The following is a 21,113-nucleotide window of genomic DNA, read 5'->3' as shown; positions in this document are numbered from 1 at the left end:
AAGAGAGTTGTAAGTAGGGTGCAAGATCGCCTATGGCCAAATCACCCTGAATGCGCTTGAGCTCGTCTGATCTTGGATGCTAAGCAGGGTCGGGCCTGGTTAGTACCGGGATAGGAGACCGCCTGGGAATACCAGGTGCCGTAGGCTTTTTTCCATTATGTTGTTGGCTTTGGCGACCTGCTGTATTTTTCCTCTCGATTGCCCGAGGTGACCACCTTGGCTTTTGTCAAGAGAGTTGTAAGTAGGGGGCAAGATCACCTACGGCCACATCACCCTGAATGCGCTCGATTTCGTCTGATCTCCGATGCTAAGCAGGGTCGGGCCTGGTTAGTCCCTGGATGGGAGACCGCCTGGGAATACCAGGTGCCGTTGGCTTTTTTCCATTATGTTGTTGGCTTTGGCGACCTGCTGTATTTTCCTCTCGATTGCCCGAGGTGACCACCTTGGCTTTTGTCAAGAGAGTTGTAAGTAGGGTGCAAGATCGCCTACGGCCACATCACCCTGAATGCGCTCGATCTCGTCTGATCTCGGATGCTAAGCAGGGTCGGGCCTGGTTAGTACCTGAATGGGAGACCACCAGGAATACCAGGTGCCGTAGGTTTTTTTCCATTATGTTGTTGGCTTTGGCGACCTGCTGTATTTTTCCTCTCGATTGCCCGAGGTGACCACCTTGGCTTTTGTCAAGAGAGTTGTAAGTAGGGTGCAAGATCGCCTACGGCCACATCACCCTGAATGCGCTCAATCTCGTCTGATCTCGGATGCTAAGCAGGGTCGGGCCTGGTTAGGAGACCGCCTGGGAATACCAGGTGCCGTAGGCTTTTTTCCATTATGTTGTTGGCTTTGGCGACCTGCTGTATTTTTCCTCTCGATTGCCCGAGGTGACCACCTTGGCTTTTGTCAAGAGTGTTGTAAGTAGGGTGCAAGATCGCCTACGGCCACATCACCCTGAATGCGCTTGATCTCGTCTGATCTCGGATGCTAAGCAGGGTCGGGCCTGGTTAGTACCTGGATGGGAGACCGCCTGGGAATACCAGGTGCCGTAGGCTTTTTTCCATTATGTTGTTGGCTTTGGCGACCTGCTGTATTTTTCCTCTCGATTGCCCGAGGTGACCACCTTGGCTTTTGTCAAGAGAGTTGTAAGTAGGGTGCAAGGTCGCCTACGGCCACATCACCCTGAATGCGCTCGATCTCGTCTGATCTCGGATGCTAAGCAGGGTCGGGCCTGGTTAGTACCGGGATAGGAGACCGCCTGGGAATACCAGGTGCCATAGGCTTTTTTCCATTATGTTGTTGGCTTTGGCGACCTGCTGTATTTTTCTTCTCGATTGCCCGAGGTGACCACCTTGGCTTTTGTCAAGAGAGTTGTAAGTAGGGGGCAAGATCACCTACGGCCACATCACCCTGAATGCGCTCGATTTCGTCTGATCTCGGATGCTAAGCAGGGTCGGGCCTGGTTAGTCCCTGGATGGGAGACCGCCTGGGAATACCAGGTGCCGTTGGCTTTTTTCCATTATGTTGTTGGCTTTGGCGACCTGCTGTATTTTCCTCTCGATTGCCCGAGGTGACCACCTTGGCTTTTGTCAAGAGAGTTGTAAGTAGAGTGCAAGATCGCCTACGGCCACATCACCCTGAATGCGCTCGATCTCGTCTGATCTCGGATGCTAAGCAGGGTCGGGCCTGGTTAGTACTTGAATGGGAGACCACCAGGAATACCAGGTGCCGTAGGTTTTTTTCCATTATGTTGTTGGCTTTGGCGACCTGCTGTATTTTTCCTCTCGATTGCCCGAGGTGACCACCTTGGCTTTTGTCAAGAAAGTTGTAAGTAGGGTGCAAGATCGCCTACGGCCACATCACCCTGAATGCGCTCAATCTCGTCTGATCTCGGATGCTAAGCAGGGTCGGGCCTGGTTAGGAGACCGCCTGGGAATACCAGGTGCCGTAGGCTTTTTTCCATTATGTTGTTGGCTTTGGCGACCTGCTGTATTTTTCCTCTCGATTGCCCGAGGTGACCACCTTGGCTTTTGTCAAGAGAGTTGTAAGTAGGGTGCAAGATCGCCTACGGCCACATCACCCTGAATGCGCTTGATCTCGTCTGATCTCGGATGCTAAGCAGGGTCGGGCCTGGTTAGTACCTGGATGGGAGACCGCCTGGGAATACCAGGTGCCGTAGGCTTTTTTCCATTATGTTGTTGGCTTTGGCGACCTGCTGTATTTTTCCTCTCGATTGCCCGAGGTGACCACCTTGGCTTTTGTCAAGAGAGTTGTAAGTAGGGTGCAAGATCGCCTACGCCCACATCACCCTGAATGCGCTCGATTTCATCTGATCTCGGATGCTAAGCAGGGTCGGGCCTGGTTAGTACCTGGATGGGAGAAAGCCTGGGAATACCAGGTGCCGTAGGCTTTTTTCCATTATCTTGTTGGCTTTGGCGACCTACTGTATTTTTCCTCTCGATTGCCCGAGGTGACCACCTTGGCTTTTGTCAAGAGAGTTGTAAGTAGGGTGCAAGGTCGCCTACGGCCACATCACCCTGAATGCGCTCGATCTCGTTTGATCTCGGATGCTAAGCAGCGTCGGGCCTGGTTAGTACCTGGATGGGAGACCGCCTGGGAATACCAGGTGCCGTAGGTTTTTTCCATTATGTTGTTGGCTTTGGCGACCTGCTGTATTTTTCTTTTCGATTGCCCGAGGTGACCACCTTGGCTTTTGTCAAGAGAGTTGTAAGTAGGGTGCAAGATCGCCTACGGCCACATCACCCTGAATGCGCTCAATCTCGTCTGATCTCGGATGCTAAGCAGGGTCGGGCCTGGTTAGGAGACCGCCTGGGAATACCAGGTGCCGTAGGCTTTTTTCCATTATGTTGTTGGCTTTGGCGACCTGCTGTATTTTTCCTCTCGATTGTCCGAGGTGACCACCTTGGCTTTTGTCAAGAGAGTTGTAAGTAGGGTGCAAGATCGCCTACGGCCACATCACCCTGAATGCGCTCAATCTTGTCTGATCTCGGATGCTAAGCAGGGTCGGGCCTGGTTAGGAGACCGCCTGGGAATACCAGGTGCCGTAGGCTTTTTTCATTTATGTTGTTGGCTTTGGCGACCTGCTGTATTTTTCCTCTCGATTGCCCGAGGTGACCACCTTGGCTTTTGTCAAGAGAGTTGTAAGTAGGGTGCAAGATCGCCTACGGCCACATCACCCTGAATGCGCTTGATCTCGTCTGATCACGGATGCTAAGCAGGGTCGGGCCTGGTTAGTACCTGGATGGGAGACCGCCTGGGAATACCAGGTGCCGTAGGCTTTTTTCCATTATGTTGTTGGCTTTGGCGACCTGCTGTATTTTTCCTCTCGATTGCCCGAGGTGACCACCTTGGCTTTTGTCAAGAGAGTTGTAAGTAGGGTGCAAGGTCGCCTACGGCCACATCACCCTGAATGCGCTCGATCTCGTCTGATCTCGGATGCTAAGCAGGGTCGGGCCTGGTTAGTACCGGGATAGGAGACCGCCTGGGAATACCAGGTGCCGTAGGCTTTTTTCCATTATGTTGTTGGCTTTGGCGACCTGCTGTATTTTTCCTCTCGATTGCCCGAGGTGACCACCTTGGCTTTTGTCAAGAGAGTTGTAAGTAGGGGGCAAGATCACCTACGGCCACATCACCCTGAATGCGCTCGATTTCGTCTGATCTCGGATGCTAAGCAGGGTCGGGCCTGTTTAGTCCCTGGATGGGAGACCGCCTGGGAATACCATGTGCCGTTGGCTTTTTTCCATTATGTTGTTGGCTTTGGCGACCTGCTGTATTTTCCTCTCGATTGCCCGAGGTGACCACCTTGGCTTTTGTCAAGAGAGTTGTAAGTAGGGTGCAAGATCGCCTACGGCCACATCACCCTGAATGCGCTCGATCTCGTCTGATCTCGGATGCTAAGCAGGGTCGGGCCTGGTTAGTACTTGAATGGGAGACCACCAGGAATACCATGTGCCGTAGGTTTTTTTCCATTATGTTGTTGGCTTTGGCGACCTGCTGTATTTTTCCTCTCGATTGCCCGAGGTGACCACCTTGGCTTTTGTCAAGAAAGTTGTAAGTAGGGTGCAAGATCGCCTACGGCCACATCACCCTGAATGCGCTCAATCTCGTCTGATCTCGGATGCTAAGCAGGGTCGGGCCTGGTTAGGAGACCGCCTGGGAATACCAGGTGCCGTAGGCTTTTTTCCATTATGTTGTTGGCTTTGGCGACCTGCTGTATTTTTCCTCTCGATTGCCCGAGGTGACCACCTTGGCTTTTGTCAAGAGAGTTGTAAGTAGGGTGCAAGATCGCCTACGGCCACATCACCCTGAATGCGCTTGATCTCGTCTGATCTCGGATGCTAAGCAGGGTCGGGCCTGGTTAGTACCTGGATGGGAGACCGCCTGGGAATACCAGGTGCCGTAAGCTTTTTTCCATTATGTTGTTGGCTTTGGCGACCTGCTGTATTTTTCCTCTCGATTGCCCGAGGTGACCACCTTGGCTTTTGTCAAGAGAGTTGTAAGTAGGGTGCAAGGTCGCCTACGGCCACATCACCCTGAATGCGCTCGATCTCGTCTGATCTCGGATGCTAAGCAGGGTTGGGCCTGGTTAGTACCTGGATGGGAGACCGCCTGGGAATACCAGGTGCCGTAGGCTTTTTTCAATTATGTTGTTGGCTTTGGCGACCTGCTGTATTTTTCCTCTCGATTGCCCGAGGTGACCACCTTGGCTTTTGTCAAGAGAGTTGTAAGTAGGGTGCAAGATCGTCTACGGCCACATCACCCTGAATGCGCTCGATTTCATCTGATCTCGGATGCTAAGCAGGGTCGGGCCTGGTTAGTACCTGGATGGGAGAAAGCCTGGGAATACCAGGTGCCGTAGGCTTTTTCCCATTATCTTGTTGGCTTTGGCGACCTTCTGTATTTTTCCTCTCGATTGCCCGAGGTGACCACCTTGGCTTTTGTCAAGAGAGTTGTAAGTAGGATGCAAGATCGCCTACGGCTACATCACCCTGAATGCGCTCAATCTCAACTGATCTCGGATGCTAAGCAGGGTCGGGCCTGGTTAGTATCTGGATGGGAGACCGCCTGGCATTACCAGGTGTCGTAGGCTTTTTTCCATTATGTTGTTGGCTTTGGCGACCTGCTGTATTTTTCCTCTCGATTGCCCGAGGTGACCACCTTGGCTTTTGTCAAGAGAGTTGTAAGTAGGGTGCAAGGTCGCCTACGGCCACATCACCCTGAATGCGCTCGATCTCGTTTGATCTCGGATGCTAAGCAGCGTCGGGCCTGGTTAGTACCTGGATGGGAGACCGCCTGGGAATACCAGGTGCCGTAGGTTTTTTCCATTATGTTGTTGGCTTTGGCGACCTGCTGTATTTTTCTTTTCGATTGCCCGAGGTGACCACCTTGGCTTTTGTCAAGAGAGTTGTAAGTAGGGTGCAAGATCGCCTACGGCCACATCACCCTGAATGCGCTCAATCTCGTCTGATCTCGGATGCTAAGCAGGGTCGGGCCTGGTTAGGAGACCGCCTGGGAATACCAGGTGCCGTAGGCTTTTTTCCATTATGTTGTTGGCTTTGGCGACCTGCTGTATTTTTCCTCTCGATTGTCCGAGGTGACCACCTTGGCTTTTGTCAAGAGAGTTGTAAGTAGGGTGCAAGATCGCCTACGGCCACATCACCCTGAATGCGCTCAATCTTGTCTGATCTCGGATGCTAAGCAGGGTCGGGCCTGGTTAGGAGACCGCCTGGGAATACCAGGTGCCGTAGGCTTTTTTCATTTATGTTGTTGGCTTTGGCGACCTGCTGTATTTTTCCTCTCGATTGCCCGAGGTGACCACCTTGGCTTTTGTCAAGAGAGTTGTAAGTAGGGTGCAAGATCGCCTACGGCCACATCACCCTGAATGCGCTTGATCTCGTCTGATCACGGATGCTAAGCAGGGTCGGGCCTGGTTAGTACCTGGATGGGAGACCGCCTGGGAATACCAGGTGCCGTAGGCTTTTTTCCATTATGTTGTTGGCTTTGGCGACCTGCTGTATTTTTCCTCTCGATTGCCCGAGGTGACCACCTTGGCTTTTGTCAAGAGAGTTGTAAGTAGGGTGCAAGGTCGCCTACGGCCACATCACCCTGAATGCGCTCGATCTCGTCTGATCTCGGATGCTAAGCAGGGTCGGGCCTGGTTAGTACCGGGATAGGAGACCGCCTGGGAATACCAGGTGCCGTAGGCTTTTTTCCATTATGTTGTTGGCTTTGGCGACCTGCTGTATTTTTCCTCTCGATTGCCCGAGGTGACCACCTTGGCTTTTGTCAAGAGAGTTGTAAGTAGGGGGCAAGATCACCTACGGCCACATCACCCTGAATGCGCTCGATTTCGTCTGATCTCGGATGCTAAGCAGGGTCGGGCCTGTTTAGTCCCTGGATGGGAGACCGCCTGGGAATACCATGTGCCGTTGGCTTTTTTCCATTATGTTGTTGGCTTTGGCGACCTGCTGTATTTTCCTCTCGATTGCCCGAGGTGACCACCTTGGCTTTTGTCAAGAGAGTTGTAAGTAGGGTGCAAGATCGCCTACGGCCACATCACCCTGAATGCGCTCGATCTCGTCTGATCTCGGATGCTAAGCAGGGTCGGGCCTGGTTAGTACTTGAATGGGAGACCACCAGGAATACCATGTGCCGTAGGTTTTTTTCCATTATGTTGTTGGCTTTGGCGACCTGCTGTATTTTTCCTCTCGATTGCCCGAGGTGACCACCTTGGCTTTTGTCAAGAAAGTTGTAAGTAGGGTGCAAGATCGCCTACGGCCACATCACCCTGAATGCGCTCAATCTCGTCTGATCTCGGATGCTAAGCAGGGTCGGGCCTGGTTAGGAGACCGCCTGGGAATACCAGGTGCCGTAGGCTTTTTTCCATTATGTTGTTGGCTTTGGCGACCTGCTGTATTTTTCCTCTCGATTGCCCGAGGTGACCACCTTGGCTTTTGTCAAGAGAGTTGTAAGTAGGGTGCAAGATCGCCTACGGCCACATCACCCTGAATGCGCTTGATCTCGTCTGATCTCGGATGCTAAGCAGGGTCGGGCCTGGTTAGTACCTGGATGGGAGACCGCCTGGGAATACCAGGTGCCGTAAGCTTTTTTCCATTATGTTGTTGGCTTTGGCGACCTGCTGTATTTTTCCTCTCGATTGCCCGAGGTGACCACCTTGGCTTTTGTCAAGAGAGTTGTAAGTAGGGTGCAAGGTCGCCTACGGCCACATCACCCTGAATGCGCTCGATCTCGTCTGATCTCGGATGCTAAGCAGGGTTGGGCCTGGTTAGTACCTGGATGGGAGACCGCCTGGGAATACCAGGTGCCGTAGGCTTTTTTCAATTATGTTGTTGGCTTTGGCGACCTGCTGTATTTTTCCTCTCGATTGCCCGAGGTGACCACCTTGGCTTTTGTCAAGAGAGTTGTAAGTAGGGTGCAAGATCGTCTACGGCCACATCACCCTGAATGCGCTCGATTTCATCTGATCTCGGATGCTAAGCAGGGTCGGGCCTGGTTAGTACCTGGATGGGAGAAAGCCTGGGAATACCAGGTGCCGTAGGCTTTTTCCCATTATCTTGTTGGCTTTGGCGACCTTCTGTATTTTTCCTCTCGATTGCCCGAGGTGACCACCTTGGCTTTTGTCAAGAGAGTTGTAAGTAGGATGCAAGATCGCCTACGGCTACATCACCCTGAATGCGCTCAATCTCAACTGATCTCGGATGCTAAGCAGGGTCGGGCCTGGTTAGTATCTGGATGGGAGACCGCCTGGCATTACCAGGTGTCGTAGGCTTTTTTCCATTATGTTGTTGGCTTTGGCGACCTGCTGTATTTTTCCTCTCGATTGCCCGAGGTGACCACCTTGGCTTTTGTCAAGAGAGTTGTAAGTAGGGTGCAAGATTGCCTACGGCTACATCACCATGAATGCGCTTGATCTCGTCTGATCTCGGATGCTAAGCAGGGTCGGGCCTGATTAGTACCTGGATGGGAGACAGCCTGGGAATGCCACGTGCCGTAGGCTTTTTTCCATTATGTTGTTGGCTTTGGCGACCTGCTGTATTTTTCCTCTTGCTTGCCCAAGGTGGCCACCTTGGCTTTTGTCAAGAGAGTTGTAAGTAGGATGCAAGATCGCCTACGGCCACATCACCCTGAATGCGCTTGATCTCGTCTGATCTCGGATGCTAAGCAGGGTCGGGCCTGGTTAGTACCTGGATGGGAGACCGCCTGGGAATACCAGGTGCCATAGGGTTTTTTCCATTATGTTGTTGGCTTTGGCGACCTGCTGTATTTTTCCTCTCGATTGCCCGAGGTGACCACCTTGGCTTTTGTCAAGAGAGTTGTAAGTAGGGTGCAAGATCGCCTACGGCCACATCACCCTGAATGCGCTTGATCTCATCTGATCTCGGATGGTAAGCAGGGTCGGGCCTGGTTAGTACCTGGATGGGAGACTGCCTGGGAATACCAGGTGCCGTAGGCTTTTTTCCATTATGTTGTTGGCTTTGGCGACCTGCTGTATTTTTCCTCTCGATTGCCCGAGGTGACCACCTTGGCTTTTGTCAAGAGAGTTGTAAGTAGGGTGCAAGATCGCCTACGGCCACATCACCCTGAATGCGCTCGATTTCATCTGATCTCGGATGCTAAGCAGGGTCGGGCCTGGTTAGTATCTGGATGGGAGAAAGCCTGGGAATACCAGGTGCCGTAGGCTTTTTTCCATTATCTTGTTGGCTTTGGCGACCTACTGTATTTTTCCTCTCGATTGCCCGAGGTGACCACCTTGGCTTTTGTCAAGAGAGTTGTAAGTAGGGTGCAAGATCGCCTACGGCTACATCACCCTGAATGCGCTCAATCTCAACTGATCTCGGATGCTAAGCAGGGTCGGGCCTGGTTAGTATCTGGATGGGAGACCGCCTGGCATTACCAGGTGTCGTAGGCTTTTTTCCATTATGTTGTTGGCTTTGGCGACCTGCTGTATTTTTCCTCTCGATTGCCCGAGGTGACCACCTTGGCTTTTGTCAAGAGAGTTGTAAGTAGGGTGCAAGATTGCCTACGGCTACATCACCATGAATGCGCTTGATCTCGTCTGATCTCGGATGCTAAGCAGGGTCGGGCCTGATTAGTACCTGGATGGGAGACAGCCTGGGAATGCCACGTGCCGTAGGCTTTTTTCCATTATGTTGTTGGCTTTGGCGACCTGCTGTATTTTTCCTCTTGCTTGCCCAAGGTGGCCACCTTGGCTTTTGTCAAGAGAGTTGTAAGTAGGATGCAAGATCGCCTACGGCCACATCACCCTGAATGCGCTTGATCTCGTCTGATCTCGGATGCTAAGCAGGGTCGGGCCTGGTTAGTACCTGGATGGGAGACCGCCTGGGAATACCAGGTGCCATAGGGTTTTTTCCATTATGTTGTTGGCTTTGGCGACCTGCTGTATTTTTCCTCTCGATTGCCCGAGGTGACCACCTTGGCTTTTGTCAAGAGAGTTGTAAGTAGGGTGCAAGATCGCCTACGGCCACATCACCCTGAATGCGCTCGATCTCATCTGATCTCGCATGCTAAGCAGGGTCGGGCCTGGTTAGTACCTGGATATGGAGACCGCCTGGGAATACCAGGTGCCGTAGGCTTTTTTCCATTATGTTGTTGGCTTTGGCGACCTGCTGTATTTTTCCTCTTGATTGCCCGAGGTGACCACCTTGGCTTTTGTCAAGAGAGTTGTAAGGAGGGTACAAGATCGCCTACGGCCGCATCACCCTGAATGCGCTCGATCTCGTCTGATCTTGGATGCTAAGCAGGGTTGGGCCTGGTTAGCACCTGGATGGGAGACCGCCTGGGAATACCAGGTGCCGTAGGCTTTTTTCCATTATGTTGTTGGCTTTGGCGACCTGCTTTATTTTTCTTCTCGATTGCCCGAGGTGACCACCTTGGCTTTTGTCAAGAGAGTTGTAAGTAGGGTGCAAGATCGCCTACGGCCACATCACCCTGAATGCGCTCGATCTCGTCTGATCTCGGATGCTAAGCAGGGTCGGGCCTGGTTAGTACCTGGATGGGAGACCGCCTGTGAATACCAGGTGCCGTAGGCTTTTTTCCATTATGTTGTTGGCTTTGGCGACCTGCTTTATTTTTCTTCTCGATTGCCCGAGGTGACCACCTTGGCTTTTGTCAAGAGAGTTGTAAGTAGGGTGCAAGATCGCCTACGGCCACATCACCCTGAATGCGCTCGATCTCGTCTGATCTCGGATGCCAAGCAGGGTCGGGCCTGGTTAGTACCTGGATGGGAGACCGCCTGGGAATACCAGGTGCCGTAGGCTTTTTTCCATTATGTTGTTGGCTTTGGCGACCTGCTGTATTTTTCCTCTCGATTGCCGGAGGTGACCACCTTGGCTTTTGTCAAGAGAGTTTTAAGTAGGGCGCAAGATCGCCTACGGCCACATCACCCTGAATGCGCTCGATCTCGTCTGATCTCGGATGCTAAGCAGGGTCGGGCCTGGTTAGTACCTGGATGGGAGACCGCCTGGGAATACCAGGTGCCGTAGGCTTTTTTCCATTATGTTGTTGGCTTTGGCGACCTGCTGTATTTTTCCTCTCGATTGCCCGAGGTGACCACCTTGGCTTTTGTCAAGAGAGTTGTAAGTAGGGTGCAAGATTGCCTACGGCCACATCACCCTGAATGCGCTCGATCTCGTCTGATCTCGGATGCTAAGCAGGGTCGGGTCTGGTTAGTACCTGCATGGGAGACCGCCTGGGAATACCAGGTGCCGTAGGCTTTTTTCCATTATGTTGTTGGCTTTGGCGACCTGCTGTATTTTTCCTCTTGATTGCCCGAGGTGACCACCTTGGCTTTTGTCAAGAGAGTTGTAAGTAGGGTACAAGATCGCCTACGGCCGCATCACCCTGAATGCGCTCGATCTCGTCTGATCTTGGATGCTAAGCAGGGTTGGGCCTGGTTAGCACCTGGATGGGAGACCGCCTGGGATTACCAGGTGCCGTAGGCTTTTTTCCATTATGTTGTTGGCTTTGGCGACCTGCTTTATTTTTCTTCTCGATTGCCCGAGGTGACCACCTTGGCTTTTGTCAAGAGAGTTGTAAGTAGGGTGCAAGATCGCCTACGGCCACATCACCCTGAATGCGCTCGATCTCGTCTGATCTCGGATGCTAAGCAGGGTCGGGCCTGGTTAGTACCTGGATGGGAGACCGCCTGTGAATACCAGGTGCCGTAGGCTTTTTTTCAATTATGTTGTTGGCTTTGGCGACCTGCTTTATTTTTCTTCTCGATTGCCCGAGGTGACCACCTTGGCTTTTGTCAAGAGAGTTGTAAGTAGGGTGCAAGATCGCCTACGGCCACATCACCCTGAATGCGCTCGATCTCGTCTGATCTCGGATGCTAAGCAGGGTCGGGCCTGGTTAGTACCTGGATGGGAGACCGCCTGTGAATACCAGGTGCCGTAGGCTTTTTTCCATTATGTTGTTGGCTTTGGCGACCTGCTGTATTTTTCCTCTCGATTGCCGGAGGTGACCACCTTGGCTTTTGTCAAGAGAGTTGTAAGTAGGGCGCAAGATCGCCTACGGCCACATCACCCTGAATGCGCTCGATCTCGTCTGATCTCGGATGCTAAGCAGGGTCGGGCCTGGTTAGTACCTGGATGGGAGACCGCCTGGGAATACCATGTGCCGTAGGCTTTTTTCCATTATGTTGTTGGCTTTGGCGACCTGCTGTATTTTTCCTCTCGATTGCCCGAGGTGACCACCTTGGCTTTTGTCAAGAGAGTTGTAAGTAGGATGCAAGAACGCCTACAGCCACATCACCCTGAATGCACTCGATAGCGTCTGATCTCAGATGCTAAGCAGGGGCGGGCCTGGTTAGTACCTGGATGGGAGACCGCCTGAGAATATCAGGTGCCGTAGGCTTTTTTCCATTATGTTGTTGGCTTTGGCGACCTGCTGTATTTTTCCTCTCGATTGCCCGAGGTGACCACCTTGGCTTTTGTCAAGAGAGTTGTAAGTAGGGTGCAAGATCGTCTACGGCCACATCACCCTGAATGCGCTCGATTTCATCTGATCTCGGATGCTAAGCAGGGTCGGGCCTGGTTAGTACCTGGATGGGAGAAAGCCTGGGAATACCAGGTGCCGTAGGCTTTTTCCCATTATCTTGTTGGCTTTGGCGACCTTCTGTATTTTTCCTCTCGATTGCCCGAGGTGACCACCTTGGCTTTTGTCAAGAGAGTTGTAAGTAGGATGCAAGATCGCCTACGGCTACATCACCCTGAATGCGCTCAATCTCAACTGATCTCGGATGCTAAGCAGGGTCGGGCCTGGTTAGTATCTGGATGGGAGACCGCCTGGCATTACCAGGTGTCGTAGGCTTTTTTCCATTATGTTGTTGGCTTTGGCGACCTGCTGTATTTTTCCTCTCGATTGCCCGAGGTGACCACCTTGGCTTTTGTCAAGAGAGTTGTAAGTAGGGTGCAAGATTGCCTACGGCTACATCACCATGAATGCGCTTGATCTCGTCTGATCTCGGATGCTAAGCAGGGTCGGGCCTGATTAGTACCTGGATGGGAGACAGCCTGGGAATGCCACGTGCCGTAGGCTTTTTTCCATTATGTTGTTGGCTTTGGCGACCTGCTGTATTTTTCCTCTTGCTTGCCCAAGGTGGCCACCTTGGCTTTTGTCAAGAGAGTTGTAAGTAGGATGCAAGATCGCCTACGGCCACATCACCCTGAATGCGCTTGATCTCGTCTGATCTCGGATGCTAAGCAGGGTCGGGCCTGGTTAGTACCTGGATGGGAGACCGCCTGGGAATACCAGGTGCCATAGGGTTTTTTCCATTATGTTGTTGGCTTTGGCGACCTGCTGTATTTTTCCTCTCGATTGCCCGAGGTGACCACCTTGGCTTTTGTCAAGAGAGTTGTAAGTAGGGTGCAAGATCGCCTACGGCCACATCACCCTGAATGCGCTTGATCTCATCTGATCTCGGATGGTAAGCAGGGTCGGGCCTGGTTAGTACCTGGATGGGAGACTGCCTGGGAATACCAGGTGCCGTAGGCTTTTTTCCATTATGTTGTTGGCTTTGGCGACCTGCTGTATTTTTCCTCTCGATTGCCCGAGGTGACCACCTTGGCTTTTGTCAAGAGAGTTGTAAGTAGGGTGCAAGATCGCCTACGGCCACATCACCCTGAATGCGCTCGATTTCATCTGATCTCGGATGCTAAGCAGGGTCGGGCCTGGTTAGTATCTGGATGGGAGAAAGCCTGGGAATACCAGGTGCCGTAGGCTTTTTTCCATTATCTTGTTGGCTTTGGCGACCTACTGTATTTTTCCTCTCGATTGCCCGAGGTGACCACCTTGGCTTTTGTCAAGAGAGTTGTAAGTAGGGTGCAAGATCGCCTACGGCTACATCACCCTGAATGCGCTCAATCTCAACTGATCTCGGATGCTAAGCAGGGTCGGGCCTGGTTAGTATCTGGATGGGAGACCGCCTGGCATTACCAGGTGTCGTAGGCTTTTTTCCATTATGTTGTTGGCTTTGGCGACCTGCTGTATTTTTCCTCTCGATTGCCCGAGGTGACCACCTTGGCTTTTGTCAAGAGAGTTGTAAGTAGGGTGCAAGATTGCCTACGGCTACATCACCATGAATGCGCTTGATCTCGTCTGATCTCGGATGCTAAGCAGGGTCGGGCCTGATTAGTACCTGGATGGGAGACAGCCTGGGAATGCCACGTGCCGTAGGCTTTTTTCCATTATGTTGTTGGCTTTGGCGACCTGCTGTATTTTTCCTCTTGCTTGCCCAAGGTGGCCACCTTGGCTTTTGTCAAGAGAGTTGTAAGTAGGATGCAAGATCGCCTACGGCCACATCACCCTGAATGCGCTTGATCTCGTCTGATCTCGGATGCTAAGCAGGGTCGGGCCTGGTTAGTACCTGGATGGGAGACCGCCTGGGAATACCAGGTGCCATAGGGTTTTTTCCATTATGTTGTTGGCTTTGGCGACCTGCTGTATTTTTCCTCTCGATTGCCCGAGGTGACCACCTTGGCTTTTGTCAAGAGAGTTGTAAGTAGGGTGCAAGATCGCCTACGGCCACATCACCCTGAATGCGCTTGATCTCATCTGATCTCGGATGGTAAGCAGGGTCGGGCCTGGTTAGTACCTGGATGGGAGACTGCCTGGGAATACCAGGTGCCGTAGGATTTTTTTCCATTATGTTGTTGGCTTTGGCGACCTGCTGTATTTTTCCTCTCGATAGCCCGAGGTGACCACCTTGGCTTTTGTCAAGAGAGTTGTAAGTAGGGTGCAAGATCGCCTACGGCCACATCACCCTGAATTGGCTCGATCTCGTGTGATCTCGGATGCTAAGCAGGGTTGGGCCTGGTTAGTACCTAGATGGGAGACCGCCTGGGAATACCAGGTGCCGTAGCCTTTTTTCCATTATGTTGTTGGCTTTGGCGACCTGCTGTATTTTTCTTTCGATTGCCCGAGGTGACCACCTTGGCTTTTGTCAAGAGAGTTGTAAGTAGGGTGCAAGATCGCCTACAGCCACATCACCCTGAATTTGCTCGATCTCATCTGATCTCGGATGCTAAGCAGGGTCGGGCCTGGTTAGTACCTGCATGGGAGACCGCCTGGGAATACCAGGTGCCGTAGGCTTTTTTCCATTATGTTGTTGGCTTTGGCGACCTGCTGTATTTTTCCTCTCGATTGCCCGAGGTGACCACCTTGGCTTTTGTCAAGAGAGTTGTAAGTAGGGTGCAAGATTGCCTACGGCCACATCACCCTGAATGCGCTCGATCTCGTCTGATCTCGGATGCTAAGCAGGGTCGGGTCTGGTTAGTACCTGCATGGGAGACCGCCTGGGAATACCAGGCGCCGTAGGCTTTTTTCCATTATGTTGTTGGCTTTGGCGACCTGCTGTATTTTTCCTCTTGATTGCCCGAGGTGACCACCTTGGCTTTTGTCAAGAGAGTTGTAAGGAGGGTACAAGATCGCCTACGGCCGCATCACCCTGAATGCGCTCGATCTCGTCTGATCTTGGATGCTAAGCAGGGTTGGGCCTGGTTAGCACCTGGATGGGAGACCGCCTGGGAATACCAGGTGCCGTAGGCTTTTTTCCATTATGTTGTTGGCTTTGGCGACCTGCTTTATTTTTCTTCTCGATTGCCCGAGGTGACCACCTTGGCTTTTGTCAAGAGAGTTGTAAGTAGGGTGCAAGATCGCCTACGGCCACATCACCCTGAATGCGCTCAATCTCGTCTGATCTCGGATGCTAAGCAGGGTCGGGCCTGGTTAGTACCTGGATGGGAGACCGCCTGTGAATACCAGGTGCCGTAGGCTTTTTTCCATTATGTTGTTGGCTTTGGCGACCTGCTTTATTTTTCTTCTCGATTGCCCGAGGTGACCACCTTGGCTTTTGTCAAGAGAGTTGTAAGTAGGGTGCAAGATCGCCTACGGCCACATCACCCTGAATGCGCTCGATCTCGTCTGATCTCGGATGCTAAGCAGGGTCGGGCCTGGTTAGTACCTGGATGGGAGACCGCCTGTGAATACCAGGTGCCGTAGGCTTTTTTCCATTATGTTGTTGGCTTTGGCGACCTGCTTTATTTTTCTTCTCGATTGCCCGAGGTGACCACCTTGGCTTTTGTCAAGAGAGTTGTAAGTAGGGTGCAAGATCGCCTACGGCCACATCACCCTGAATGCGCTCGATCTCGTCTGATCTCGGATGCCAAGCAGGGTCGGGCCTGGTTAGTACCTGGATGGGAGACCGCCTGGGAATACCAGGTGCCGTAGGCTTTTTTCCATTATGTTGTTGGCTTTGGCGACCTGCTGTATTTTTCCTCTCGATTGCCGGAGGTGACCACCTTGGCTTTTGTCAAGAGAGTTGTAAGTAGGGCGCAAGATCGCCTACGGCCACATCACCCTGAATGCGCTCGATCTCGTCTGATCTCGGATGCTAAGCAGGGTCGGGCCTGGTTAGTACCTGGATGGGAGACCGCCTGGGAATACCAGGTGCCGTAGGCTTTTTTCCATTATGTTGTTGGCTTTGGCGACCTGCTGTATTTTTCCTCTCGATTGCCCGAGGTGACCACCTTGGCTTTTGTCAAGAGAGTTGTAAGTAGGGTGCAAGATTGCCTACGGCCACATCACCCTGAATGCGCTCGATCTCGTCTGATCTCGGATGCTAAGCAGGGTCGGGTCTGGTTAGTACCTGCATGGGAGACCGCCTGGGAATACCAGGTGCCGTAGGCTTTTTTCCATTATGTTGTTGGCTTTGGCGACCTGCTGTATTTTTCCTCTTGATTGCCCGAGGTGACCACCTTGGCTTTTGTCAAGAGAGTTGTAAGTAGGGTACAAGATCGCCTACGGCCGCATCACCCTGAATGCGCTCGATCTCGTCTGATCTTGGATGCTAAGCAGGGTTGGGCCTGGTTAGCACCTGGATGGGAGACCGCCTGGGATTACCAGGTGCCGTAGGCTTTTTTCCATTATGTTGTTGGCTTTGGCGACCTGCTTTATTTTTCTTCTCGATTGCCCGAGGTGACCACCTTGGCTTTTGTCAAGAGAGTTGTAAGTAGGGTGCAAGATCGCCTACGGCCACATCACCCTGAATGCGCTCGATCTCGTCTGATCTCGGATGCTAAGCAGGGTCGGGCCTGGTTAGTACCTGGATGGGAGACCGCCTGTGAATACCAGGTTCCGTAGGTTTTTTTTCAATTATGTTGTTGGCTTTGGCGACCTGCTTTATTTTTCTTCTCGATTGCCCGAGGTGACCACCTTGGCTTTTGTCAAGAGAGTTGTAAGTAGGGTGCAAGATCGCCTACGGCCACATCACCCTGAATGCGCTCGATCTCGTCTGATCTCGGATGCTAAGCAGGGTCGGGCCTGGTTAGTACCTGGATGGGAGACCGCCTGTGAATACCAGGTGCCGTAGGCTTTTTTCCATTATGTTGTTGGCTTTGGCGACCTGCTGTATTTTTCCTCTCGATTGCCGGAGGTGACCACCTTGGCTTTTGTCAAGAGAGTTGTAAGTAGGGCGCAAGATCGCCTACGGCCACATCACCCTGAATGCGCTTGATCTCGTCTGATCTCGGATGCTAAGCAGGGTCGGGCCTGGTTAGTACCTGGATGGGAGACCGCCTGGGAATACCATGTGCCGTAGGCTTTTTTCCATTATGTTGTTGGCTTTGGCGACCTGCTGTATTTTTCCTCTCGATTGCCCGAGGTGACCACCTTGGCTTTTGTCAAGAGAGTTGTAAGTAGGATGCAAGAACGCCTACAGCCACATCACCCTGAATGCACTCGATAGCGTCTGATCTCAGATGCTAAGCAGGGGCGGGCCTGGTTAGTACCTGGATGGGAGACCGCCTGAGAATATCAGGTGTCGTAGGCTTTTTTCCATTATGTTGTTGGCTTTGGCGACCTGCTGTATTTTTCCTCTCGATTGCCCGAGGTGACCACCTTGGCTTTTGTCAAGAGAGTTGTAAGTAGGGTGCAAGATTGCCTACGGCTACATCACCATGAATGCGCTTGATCTCGTCAGATCTCGGATGCTAAGCAGGGTCGGGCCTGGTTAGTACCTGGATGGGAGACCGCCTGGGAATGCCACGTGCCGTAGGCTTTTTTCCATTATGTTGTTGGCTTTGGCGACCTGCTGTATTTTTCCTCTCTATAGCCTGAGGTGACCACCTTGGCTTTTGTTAAGAGAGTTGTAAGTAGGGTGCAATATTGCCTACGGCCACATCACCCTGAATTTGCTCGATCTCGTCTGATCTCGGATGCTAAGCAGGGTCGGGCCTGGTTAGTACCTAGATGGGAGACCGCCTGGGAATACCAGGTGCCGTAGCCTTTTTTCCATTATGTTGTTGGCTTTGGCGACCTGCTGTATTTTTCCTCTCGATTGCCCGAGGTGACCACCTTGGCTTTTGTCAAGAGAGTTGTAAGTAGGGTGCAAGATCGCCTATGGCCACATCACCCTGAATGCGCTCAATCTCGTCTGATCTCGGATGCTAAGCAGGGTCGGGCCTGGTTAGTACCTGGATGGGAGACCGCCTGAGAATACCAGGTGCCGTAGGCTTTTTTCCATTATGTTGTTGGCTTTGGCGACCTGCTGTATTTTTCCTCTCGATTGCCCAAGGTGACCACCTTGGCTTTTGTCAAGAGAGTTGTAAGTAGGGAGCAAGATCGTCTACGGCCACATCACCCTGAATGCGCTCGATCTCGTCTGTTCTCGGATGCTAAGCAGGGTTGGGCCTGGTTAGTACCTGGATGGGAGACCGCCTGGGAATACCAGGTGCCGTAGGCTTTTTTCCATTATGTTGTTGGCTTTGGCGACCTGCTTTATTTTTCTTCTCGATTGCCCGAGGTGACCACCTTGGCTTTTGTCAAGAGAATTGTAAGTAGGGTGCAAGATCGCCTATGGCAACATCACCCTGAATGCGCTTGATCTCGTCTGATCTCGGATGCTAAGCAGGGTCGGGCCTGGTTAGTACCTGGATGGGAGACCGCCTGGGAATACCAGGTGGCGTTGGCTTTTTTCCATTATGTTGTTGGCTTTGGCGACCTGCTGTATTTTTCCTCTCGATTGCCCGAGGTGACCACCTTGGCTTTTGTCAAGAGAGTAGTAAGTAGGATGCAAGAACGCCTACAGCCACATCACCCTGAATGCACTCGATAGCGTCTGATTTCGGATGCTAAGCAGGGGCGGGCCTGGTTAGTACCTGGATGGGAGACCGCCTGGGAATACCAGGTGCCGTAGGCTTTTTTCCATTATGTTGTTGGCTTTGGCGACCTGCTGTATTTTTCCTCTCGATTGCCCGAGGTGACCACCTTGGCTTTTGTCAAGAGAGTTGTAAGTAGGGTGCAAGATCGCCTACGGCCACATCACCCTGAATGCGCTTGGTCTCGTCTGATCTCGGTTGCTAAGCAGGGTCTGGCCTGGTTAGTACCTGGATGGGAGACCGCCTGGGAATACCAGGTGCCGTAGGCTTTTTTCCATTATGTTGTTGGCTTTGGCGACCTGCTGTATTTTTCCTCTCCATTGCCCGAGGTGACCACCTTGGCTTTTGTCAAGAGAGTTGTAAGTAGGGTGCAAGATCGCCTATGGCCACATCACCCTGAATGCGCTCGATCTCGTCTGATCTCGGATGCTAAGCAGGGTCGGGCCTGGTTAGTATCTGGATGGGAGACCGCTTGGGAATACCAGGTGCCGTAGGCTTTTTTCCATTATGTTGTTGGCTTTGGCGACCTGCTGTATTTTTCCTCTTGATTGCCCGAGGTGACCACCTTGGCTTTTGTCAAGAGAGTTGTAAGTAGGGTGCAAGATCGCCTATGGCCACATCACCCTGAATGCGCTTGATCTCGTCTGATCTCGGGTGCTAAGCAGGGTCGGGCCTGGTTAGTACCTGGATGGGAGACCACCTGGAAATACCAGGTGCCGTAGGCTTTTTTCCATTATGTTGTTGGCTTTGGCGACCTGCTGTATTTTTCCTCTCGATTGCCCGAGGTGACCACCTTGGCTTTTGTCAAGAGAGTTGTAAGTAGGGTGCAAGATTGCCTACGGCCACATCACCCTGAATGCTCTCGATCTCGTCTGATCTCGGATGCTAAGCAGGGTCGGGTCTGGTTAGTACCTGCATGGGAGACCGCCTGGGAATACCAGGCGCCGTAGGCTTTTTTCCATTATGTTGTTGGCTTTGGCGACCTGCTGTATTTTTCCTCTTGATTGCCCGAGGTGACCACCTTGGCTTTTGTCAAGAGTGTTGTAAGTAGGGTACAAGATCGCCTACGGCCGCATCACCCTGAATGCGCTCGATCTCGTCTGATCTTGGATGCTAAGCAGGGTTGGGCCTGGTTAGCACCTGGATGGGAGACCGCCTGGGAATACCAGGTGCCGTAGGCTTTTTTCCATTATGTTGTTGGCTTTGGCGACCTGCTTTATTTTTCTTCTCGATTGCCCGAGGTGACCACCTTGGCTTTTGTCAAGAGAGTTGTAAGTAGGGTGCAAGATCGCCTACGGCCACATCACCCTGAATGCGCTCGATCTCATCTGATCTCGGATGCTAAGCAGGGTCGGGCCTGGTTAGTACCTGGATGGGAGACCGCCTGTGAATACCAGGTGCCGTAGGCTTTTTTTCAATTATGTTGTTGGCTTTGGCGACCTGCTTTATTTTTCTTCTCGATTGCCCGAGGTGACCACCTTGGCTTTTGTCAAGAGAGTTGTAAGTAGGGTGCAAGATCGCCTACGGCCACATCACCCTGAATGCGCTCGATCTCGTCTGATCTCGGATGCTAAGCAGGGTCGGGCCTGGTTAGTACCTGGATGGGAGACCGCCTGTGAATACCAGGTGCCGTAGGCTTTTTTCCATTATGTTGTTGGCTTTGGCGACCTGCTGTATTTTTCCTCTCGATTGCCGGAGGTGACCACCTTGGCTTTTGTCAAGAGAGTTGTAAGTAGAGCGCAAGATCGCCTACGGCCACATCACCCTGAATGCGCTCGATCTCGTCTGATCTCGGATGCTAAGCAGGGTCGGGCCTGGTTAGTACCTGGATGGGAGACCGCCTGGGAATACCATGTGCCGTAGGCTTTTTTCCATTATGTTGTTGGCTTTGGCGACCTGCTGTATTTTTCCTCTCGATTGCCCGAGGTGACCACCTTGGCTTTTGTCAAGAGAGTTGTAAGTAGGATGCAAGAACGCCTACAGCCACATCACCCTGAATGCACTCGATAGCGTCTGATCTCGGATGCTAAGCAGGGGCGGGCCTGGTTAGTACCTGGATGGGAGACCGCCTGAGAATATCAGGTGCCGTAGGCTTTTTTCCATTATGTTGTTGGCTTTGGCGACCTGCTGTATTTTTCCTCTCGATTGCCCGAGGTGACCACCTTGGCTTTTGTCAAGAGAGTTGTAAGTAGGGTGCAAGATTGCCTACGGCTACATCACCATGAATGCGCTTGATCTCGTCAGATCTCGGATGCTAAGCAGGGTCGGCCCTGGTTAGTACCTGGATGGGAGACCGCCTGGGAATGCCACGTGCCGTAGGCTTTTTTCCATTATGTTGTTGGCTTTGGCGACCTGCTGTATTTTTCCTCTCGATAGCCTGAGGTGACCACCTTGGCTTTTGTTAAG

The 21,113-nt window shown here is 52.2% G+C and overlaps 36 non-coding genes and 49 pseudogenes across 36 annotated transcripts; all 85 read left to right on the top strand.

Annotated features, from left to right (window-relative positions):
• Positions 1-28: 28 nt before the first annotated feature.
• Positions 29-147, top strand: LOC143966348 (5S ribosomal RNA; annotated as a pseudogene).
• A 109-nt stretch (positions 148-256) lies between these two features.
• LOC143967476 (5S ribosomal RNA) lies at positions 257-375 on the top strand (annotated as a pseudogene).
• A 108-nt stretch (positions 376-483) lies between these two features.
• On the top strand, positions 484-601 carry LOC143964508 (5S ribosomal RNA; annotated as a pseudogene).
• Positions 602-927: 326 nt separating this feature from the next.
• LOC143970172 (5S ribosomal RNA) lies at positions 928-1,046 on the top strand. The gene has a single exon (XR_013271732.1). It is a non-coding gene; the product is annotated as a 5S ribosomal RNA (ribosomal RNA).
• Positions 1,047-1,155: 109 nt separating this feature from the next.
• Positions 1,156-1,274, top strand: LOC143961964 (5S ribosomal RNA). Its single transcript, XR_013270596.1, has one exon. It is a non-coding gene; the product is annotated as a 5S ribosomal RNA (ribosomal RNA).
• Positions 1,275-1,383: 109 nt separating this feature from the next.
• On the top strand, positions 1,384-1,502 carry LOC143964732 (5S ribosomal RNA; annotated as a pseudogene).
• A 108-nt stretch (positions 1,503-1,610) lies between these two features.
• Positions 1,611-1,728, top strand: LOC143964233 (5S ribosomal RNA; annotated as a pseudogene).
• Positions 1,729-2,054: 326 nt separating this feature from the next.
• Positions 2,055-2,173, top strand: LOC143970161 (5S ribosomal RNA). Its single transcript, XR_013271731.1, has one exon. It is a non-coding gene; the product is annotated as a 5S ribosomal RNA (ribosomal RNA).
• A 109-nt stretch (positions 2,174-2,282) lies between these two features.
• LOC143967720 (5S ribosomal RNA) lies at positions 2,283-2,401 on the top strand (annotated as a pseudogene).
• A 109-nt stretch (positions 2,402-2,510) lies between these two features.
• Positions 2,511-2,629, top strand: LOC143962113 (5S ribosomal RNA). The gene has a single exon (XR_013270632.1). It is a non-coding gene; the product is annotated as a 5S ribosomal RNA (ribosomal RNA).
• Positions 2,630-3,171: 542 nt separating this feature from the next.
• Positions 3,172-3,290, top strand: LOC143962347 (5S ribosomal RNA). Its single transcript, XR_013270671.1, has one exon. It is a non-coding gene; the product is annotated as a 5S ribosomal RNA (ribosomal RNA).
• A 109-nt stretch (positions 3,291-3,399) lies between these two features.
• On the top strand, positions 3,400-3,518 carry LOC143971184 (5S ribosomal RNA). Its single transcript, XR_013271824.1, has one exon. It is a non-coding gene; the product is annotated as a 5S ribosomal RNA (ribosomal RNA).
• A 109-nt stretch (positions 3,519-3,627) lies between these two features.
• Positions 3,628-3,746, top strand: LOC143968183 (5S ribosomal RNA; annotated as a pseudogene).
• Positions 3,747-3,854: 108 nt separating this feature from the next.
• On the top strand, positions 3,855-3,972 carry LOC143966955 (5S ribosomal RNA; annotated as a pseudogene).
• Positions 3,973-4,298: 326 nt separating this feature from the next.
• Positions 4,299-4,417, top strand: LOC143973459 (5S ribosomal RNA). Its single transcript, XR_013272056.1, has one exon. It is a non-coding gene; the product is annotated as a 5S ribosomal RNA (ribosomal RNA).
• A 109-nt stretch (positions 4,418-4,526) lies between these two features.
• Positions 4,527-4,645, top strand: LOC143970260 (5S ribosomal RNA). The gene has a single exon (XR_013271740.1). It is a non-coding gene; the product is annotated as a 5S ribosomal RNA (ribosomal RNA).
• A 109-nt stretch (positions 4,646-4,754) lies between these two features.
• Positions 4,755-4,873, top strand: LOC143966216 (5S ribosomal RNA; annotated as a pseudogene).
• Positions 4,874-4,982: 109 nt separating this feature from the next.
• On the top strand, positions 4,983-5,101 carry LOC143968637 (5S ribosomal RNA; annotated as a pseudogene).
• A 109-nt stretch (positions 5,102-5,210) lies between these two features.
• LOC143962106 (5S ribosomal RNA) lies at positions 5,211-5,329 on the top strand. The gene has a single exon (XR_013270630.1). It is a non-coding gene; the product is annotated as a 5S ribosomal RNA (ribosomal RNA).
• A 542-nt stretch (positions 5,330-5,871) lies between these two features.
• LOC143962339 (5S ribosomal RNA) lies at positions 5,872-5,990 on the top strand. Its single transcript, XR_013270670.1, has one exon. It is a non-coding gene; the product is annotated as a 5S ribosomal RNA (ribosomal RNA).
• A 109-nt stretch (positions 5,991-6,099) lies between these two features.
• Positions 6,100-6,218, top strand: LOC143971173 (5S ribosomal RNA). Its single transcript, XR_013271823.1, has one exon. It is a non-coding gene; the product is annotated as a 5S ribosomal RNA (ribosomal RNA).
• A 109-nt stretch (positions 6,219-6,327) lies between these two features.
• On the top strand, positions 6,328-6,446 carry LOC143968172 (5S ribosomal RNA; annotated as a pseudogene).
• Positions 6,447-6,554: 108 nt separating this feature from the next.
• Positions 6,555-6,672, top strand: LOC143966944 (5S ribosomal RNA; annotated as a pseudogene).
• A 326-nt stretch (positions 6,673-6,998) lies between these two features.
• On the top strand, positions 6,999-7,117 carry LOC143973448 (5S ribosomal RNA). Its single transcript, XR_013272051.1, has one exon. It is a non-coding gene; the product is annotated as a 5S ribosomal RNA (ribosomal RNA).
• Positions 7,118-7,226: 109 nt separating this feature from the next.
• Positions 7,227-7,345, top strand: LOC143970139 (5S ribosomal RNA). The gene has a single exon (XR_013271729.1). It is a non-coding gene; the product is annotated as a 5S ribosomal RNA (ribosomal RNA).
• A 109-nt stretch (positions 7,346-7,454) lies between these two features.
• Positions 7,455-7,573, top strand: LOC143966204 (5S ribosomal RNA; annotated as a pseudogene).
• A 109-nt stretch (positions 7,574-7,682) lies between these two features.
• Positions 7,683-7,801, top strand: LOC143968626 (5S ribosomal RNA; annotated as a pseudogene).
• A 109-nt stretch (positions 7,802-7,910) lies between these two features.
• LOC143968571 (5S ribosomal RNA) lies at positions 7,911-8,029 on the top strand (annotated as a pseudogene).
• A 109-nt stretch (positions 8,030-8,138) lies between these two features.
• On the top strand, positions 8,139-8,257 carry LOC143963293 (5S ribosomal RNA; annotated as a pseudogene).
• Positions 8,258-8,366: 109 nt separating this feature from the next.
• On the top strand, positions 8,367-8,485 carry LOC143961577 (5S ribosomal RNA). Its single transcript, XR_013270502.1, has one exon. It is a non-coding gene; the product is annotated as a 5S ribosomal RNA (ribosomal RNA).
• Positions 8,486-8,594: 109 nt separating this feature from the next.
• On the top strand, positions 8,595-8,713 carry LOC143967110 (5S ribosomal RNA; annotated as a pseudogene).
• Positions 8,714-8,822: 109 nt separating this feature from the next.
• LOC143968615 (5S ribosomal RNA) lies at positions 8,823-8,941 on the top strand (annotated as a pseudogene).
• Positions 8,942-9,050: 109 nt separating this feature from the next.
• LOC143968560 (5S ribosomal RNA) lies at positions 9,051-9,169 on the top strand (annotated as a pseudogene).
• Positions 9,170-9,278: 109 nt separating this feature from the next.
• LOC143963288 (5S ribosomal RNA) lies at positions 9,279-9,397 on the top strand (annotated as a pseudogene).
• A 109-nt stretch (positions 9,398-9,506) lies between these two features.
• Positions 9,507-9,626, top strand: LOC143965372 (5S ribosomal RNA; annotated as a pseudogene).
• A 109-nt stretch (positions 9,627-9,735) lies between these two features.
• On the top strand, positions 9,736-9,854 carry LOC143963869 (5S ribosomal RNA; annotated as a pseudogene).
• A 109-nt stretch (positions 9,855-9,963) lies between these two features.
• On the top strand, positions 9,964-10,082 carry LOC143970931 (5S ribosomal RNA). Its single transcript, XR_013271801.1, has one exon. It is a non-coding gene; the product is annotated as a 5S ribosomal RNA (ribosomal RNA).
• A 109-nt stretch (positions 10,083-10,191) lies between these two features.
• On the top strand, positions 10,192-10,310 carry LOC143970050 (5S ribosomal RNA). Its single transcript, XR_013271721.1, has one exon. It is a non-coding gene; the product is annotated as a 5S ribosomal RNA (ribosomal RNA).
• Positions 10,311-10,419: 109 nt separating this feature from the next.
• On the top strand, positions 10,420-10,538 carry LOC143963317 (5S ribosomal RNA). The gene has a single exon (XR_013270937.1). It is a non-coding gene; the product is annotated as a 5S ribosomal RNA (ribosomal RNA).
• Positions 10,539-10,647: 109 nt separating this feature from the next.
• Positions 10,648-10,766, top strand: LOC143973481 (5S ribosomal RNA). Its single transcript, XR_013272059.1, has one exon. It is a non-coding gene; the product is annotated as a 5S ribosomal RNA (ribosomal RNA).
• A 109-nt stretch (positions 10,767-10,875) lies between these two features.
• Positions 10,876-10,994, top strand: LOC143964217 (5S ribosomal RNA; annotated as a pseudogene).
• Positions 10,995-11,103: 109 nt separating this feature from the next.
• Positions 11,104-11,222, top strand: LOC143970920 (5S ribosomal RNA). The gene has a single exon (XR_013271800.1). It is a non-coding gene; the product is annotated as a 5S ribosomal RNA (ribosomal RNA).
• Positions 11,223-11,332: 110 nt separating this feature from the next.
• On the top strand, positions 11,333-11,451 carry LOC143970909 (5S ribosomal RNA). The gene has a single exon (XR_013271799.1). It is a non-coding gene; the product is annotated as a 5S ribosomal RNA (ribosomal RNA).
• A 109-nt stretch (positions 11,452-11,560) lies between these two features.
• Positions 11,561-11,679, top strand: LOC143972354 (5S ribosomal RNA). Its single transcript, XR_013271930.1, has one exon. It is a non-coding gene; the product is annotated as a 5S ribosomal RNA (ribosomal RNA).
• Positions 11,680-11,788: 109 nt separating this feature from the next.
• Positions 11,789-11,907, top strand: LOC143968670 (5S ribosomal RNA; annotated as a pseudogene).
• Positions 11,908-12,016: 109 nt separating this feature from the next.
• LOC143966193 (5S ribosomal RNA) lies at positions 12,017-12,135 on the top strand (annotated as a pseudogene).
• Positions 12,136-12,244: 109 nt separating this feature from the next.
• On the top strand, positions 12,245-12,363 carry LOC143968593 (5S ribosomal RNA; annotated as a pseudogene).
• A 109-nt stretch (positions 12,364-12,472) lies between these two features.
• On the top strand, positions 12,473-12,591 carry LOC143968549 (5S ribosomal RNA; annotated as a pseudogene).
• Positions 12,592-12,700: 109 nt separating this feature from the next.
• Positions 12,701-12,819, top strand: LOC143963283 (5S ribosomal RNA; annotated as a pseudogene).
• Positions 12,820-12,928: 109 nt separating this feature from the next.
• On the top strand, positions 12,929-13,047 carry LOC143961570 (5S ribosomal RNA). The gene has a single exon (XR_013270501.1). It is a non-coding gene; the product is annotated as a 5S ribosomal RNA (ribosomal RNA).
• A 109-nt stretch (positions 13,048-13,156) lies between these two features.
• On the top strand, positions 13,157-13,275 carry LOC143967099 (5S ribosomal RNA; annotated as a pseudogene).
• A 109-nt stretch (positions 13,276-13,384) lies between these two features.
• On the top strand, positions 13,385-13,503 carry LOC143968582 (5S ribosomal RNA; annotated as a pseudogene).
• A 109-nt stretch (positions 13,504-13,612) lies between these two features.
• LOC143968538 (5S ribosomal RNA) lies at positions 13,613-13,731 on the top strand (annotated as a pseudogene).
• A 109-nt stretch (positions 13,732-13,840) lies between these two features.
• LOC143963279 (5S ribosomal RNA) lies at positions 13,841-13,959 on the top strand (annotated as a pseudogene).
• Positions 13,960-14,068: 109 nt separating this feature from the next.
• On the top strand, positions 14,069-14,187 carry LOC143963315 (5S ribosomal RNA; annotated as a pseudogene).
• Positions 14,188-14,297: 110 nt separating this feature from the next.
• Positions 14,298-14,416, top strand: LOC143965883 (5S ribosomal RNA; annotated as a pseudogene).
• A 108-nt stretch (positions 14,417-14,524) lies between these two features.
• LOC143963571 (5S ribosomal RNA) lies at positions 14,525-14,643 on the top strand (annotated as a pseudogene).
• Positions 14,644-14,752: 109 nt separating this feature from the next.
• Positions 14,753-14,871, top strand: LOC143962452 (5S ribosomal RNA). Its single transcript, XR_013270694.1, has one exon. It is a non-coding gene; the product is annotated as a 5S ribosomal RNA (ribosomal RNA).
• Positions 14,872-14,980: 109 nt separating this feature from the next.
• Positions 14,981-15,099, top strand: LOC143963863 (5S ribosomal RNA; annotated as a pseudogene).
• A 109-nt stretch (positions 15,100-15,208) lies between these two features.
• On the top strand, positions 15,209-15,327 carry LOC143962629 (5S ribosomal RNA). Its single transcript, XR_013270742.1, has one exon. It is a non-coding gene; the product is annotated as a 5S ribosomal RNA (ribosomal RNA).
• Positions 15,328-15,436: 109 nt separating this feature from the next.
• On the top strand, positions 15,437-15,555 carry LOC143970898 (5S ribosomal RNA). Its single transcript, XR_013271798.1, has one exon. It is a non-coding gene; the product is annotated as a 5S ribosomal RNA (ribosomal RNA).
• Positions 15,556-15,664: 109 nt separating this feature from the next.
• LOC143970039 (5S ribosomal RNA) lies at positions 15,665-15,783 on the top strand. Its single transcript, XR_013271720.1, has one exon. It is a non-coding gene; the product is annotated as a 5S ribosomal RNA (ribosomal RNA).
• A 109-nt stretch (positions 15,784-15,892) lies between these two features.
• LOC143963264 (5S ribosomal RNA) lies at positions 15,893-16,011 on the top strand. Its single transcript, XR_013270923.1, has one exon. It is a non-coding gene; the product is annotated as a 5S ribosomal RNA (ribosomal RNA).
• Positions 16,012-16,120: 109 nt separating this feature from the next.
• On the top strand, positions 16,121-16,239 carry LOC143973470 (5S ribosomal RNA). The gene has a single exon (XR_013272057.1). It is a non-coding gene; the product is annotated as a 5S ribosomal RNA (ribosomal RNA).
• A 109-nt stretch (positions 16,240-16,348) lies between these two features.
• LOC143964210 (5S ribosomal RNA) lies at positions 16,349-16,467 on the top strand (annotated as a pseudogene).
• Positions 16,468-16,576: 109 nt separating this feature from the next.
• Positions 16,577-16,695, top strand: LOC143963218 (5S ribosomal RNA; annotated as a pseudogene).
• A 110-nt stretch (positions 16,696-16,805) lies between these two features.
• LOC143970887 (5S ribosomal RNA) lies at positions 16,806-16,924 on the top strand. Its single transcript, XR_013271797.1, has one exon. It is a non-coding gene; the product is annotated as a 5S ribosomal RNA (ribosomal RNA).
• Positions 16,925-17,033: 109 nt separating this feature from the next.
• On the top strand, positions 17,034-17,152 carry LOC143961918 (5S ribosomal RNA). Its single transcript, XR_013270586.1, has one exon. It is a non-coding gene; the product is annotated as a 5S ribosomal RNA (ribosomal RNA).
• Positions 17,153-17,261: 109 nt separating this feature from the next.
• Positions 17,262-17,380, top strand: LOC143968869 (5S ribosomal RNA; annotated as a pseudogene).
• A 109-nt stretch (positions 17,381-17,489) lies between these two features.
• On the top strand, positions 17,490-17,608 carry LOC143965849 (5S ribosomal RNA; annotated as a pseudogene).
• Positions 17,609-17,717: 109 nt separating this feature from the next.
• LOC143963179 (5S ribosomal RNA) lies at positions 17,718-17,836 on the top strand (annotated as a pseudogene).
• Positions 17,837-17,945: 109 nt separating this feature from the next.
• LOC143963120 (5S ribosomal RNA) lies at positions 17,946-18,064 on the top strand (annotated as a pseudogene).
• A 109-nt stretch (positions 18,065-18,173) lies between these two features.
• On the top strand, positions 18,174-18,292 carry LOC143971735 (5S ribosomal RNA). Its single transcript, XR_013271874.1, has one exon. It is a non-coding gene; the product is annotated as a 5S ribosomal RNA (ribosomal RNA).
• Positions 18,293-18,401: 109 nt separating this feature from the next.
• LOC143965483 (5S ribosomal RNA) lies at positions 18,402-18,520 on the top strand (annotated as a pseudogene).
• Positions 18,521-18,629: 109 nt separating this feature from the next.
• On the top strand, positions 18,630-18,748 carry LOC143967055 (5S ribosomal RNA; annotated as a pseudogene).
• Positions 18,749-18,857: 109 nt separating this feature from the next.
• LOC143964473 (5S ribosomal RNA) lies at positions 18,858-18,976 on the top strand (annotated as a pseudogene).
• Positions 18,977-19,085: 109 nt separating this feature from the next.
• On the top strand, positions 19,086-19,204 carry LOC143973039 (5S ribosomal RNA). Its single transcript, XR_013271992.1, has one exon. It is a non-coding gene; the product is annotated as a 5S ribosomal RNA (ribosomal RNA).
• Positions 19,205-19,313: 109 nt separating this feature from the next.
• Positions 19,314-19,432, top strand: LOC143963422 (5S ribosomal RNA; annotated as a pseudogene).
• Positions 19,433-19,541: 109 nt separating this feature from the next.
• On the top strand, positions 19,542-19,660 carry LOC143962519 (5S ribosomal RNA). Its single transcript, XR_013270715.1, has one exon. It is a non-coding gene; the product is annotated as a 5S ribosomal RNA (ribosomal RNA).
• Positions 19,661-19,769: 109 nt separating this feature from the next.
• On the top strand, positions 19,770-19,888 carry LOC143963856 (5S ribosomal RNA; annotated as a pseudogene).
• Positions 19,889-19,997: 109 nt separating this feature from the next.
• LOC143969521 (5S ribosomal RNA) lies at positions 19,998-20,116 on the top strand. The gene has a single exon (XR_013271673.1). It is a non-coding gene; the product is annotated as a 5S ribosomal RNA (ribosomal RNA).
• A 110-nt stretch (positions 20,117-20,226) lies between these two features.
• Positions 20,227-20,345, top strand: LOC143970865 (5S ribosomal RNA). The gene has a single exon (XR_013271795.1). It is a non-coding gene; the product is annotated as a 5S ribosomal RNA (ribosomal RNA).
• Positions 20,346-20,454: 109 nt separating this feature from the next.
• Positions 20,455-20,573, top strand: LOC143972332 (5S ribosomal RNA). Its single transcript, XR_013271928.1, has one exon. It is a non-coding gene; the product is annotated as a 5S ribosomal RNA (ribosomal RNA).
• A 109-nt stretch (positions 20,574-20,682) lies between these two features.
• On the top strand, positions 20,683-20,801 carry LOC143967487 (5S ribosomal RNA; annotated as a pseudogene).
• Positions 20,802-20,910: 109 nt separating this feature from the next.
• On the top strand, positions 20,911-21,029 carry LOC143967852 (5S ribosomal RNA; annotated as a pseudogene).
• Positions 21,030-21,113: the final 84 nt, after the last annotated feature.

Source organism: Lithobates pipiens, unplaced genomic scaffold (assembly GCF_037356315.1).
Source record: "Lithobates pipiens isolate NorthernLeopardFrog02 unplaced genomic scaffold, aLitPip1_a1.2 Scaffold_114, whole genome shotgun sequence".
Taxonomy (NCBI): Eukaryota; Metazoa; Chordata; class Amphibia; order Anura; family Ranidae; genus Lithobates; species Lithobates pipiens.
This window is presented reverse-complemented; position numbering and strand designations above follow the sequence as displayed.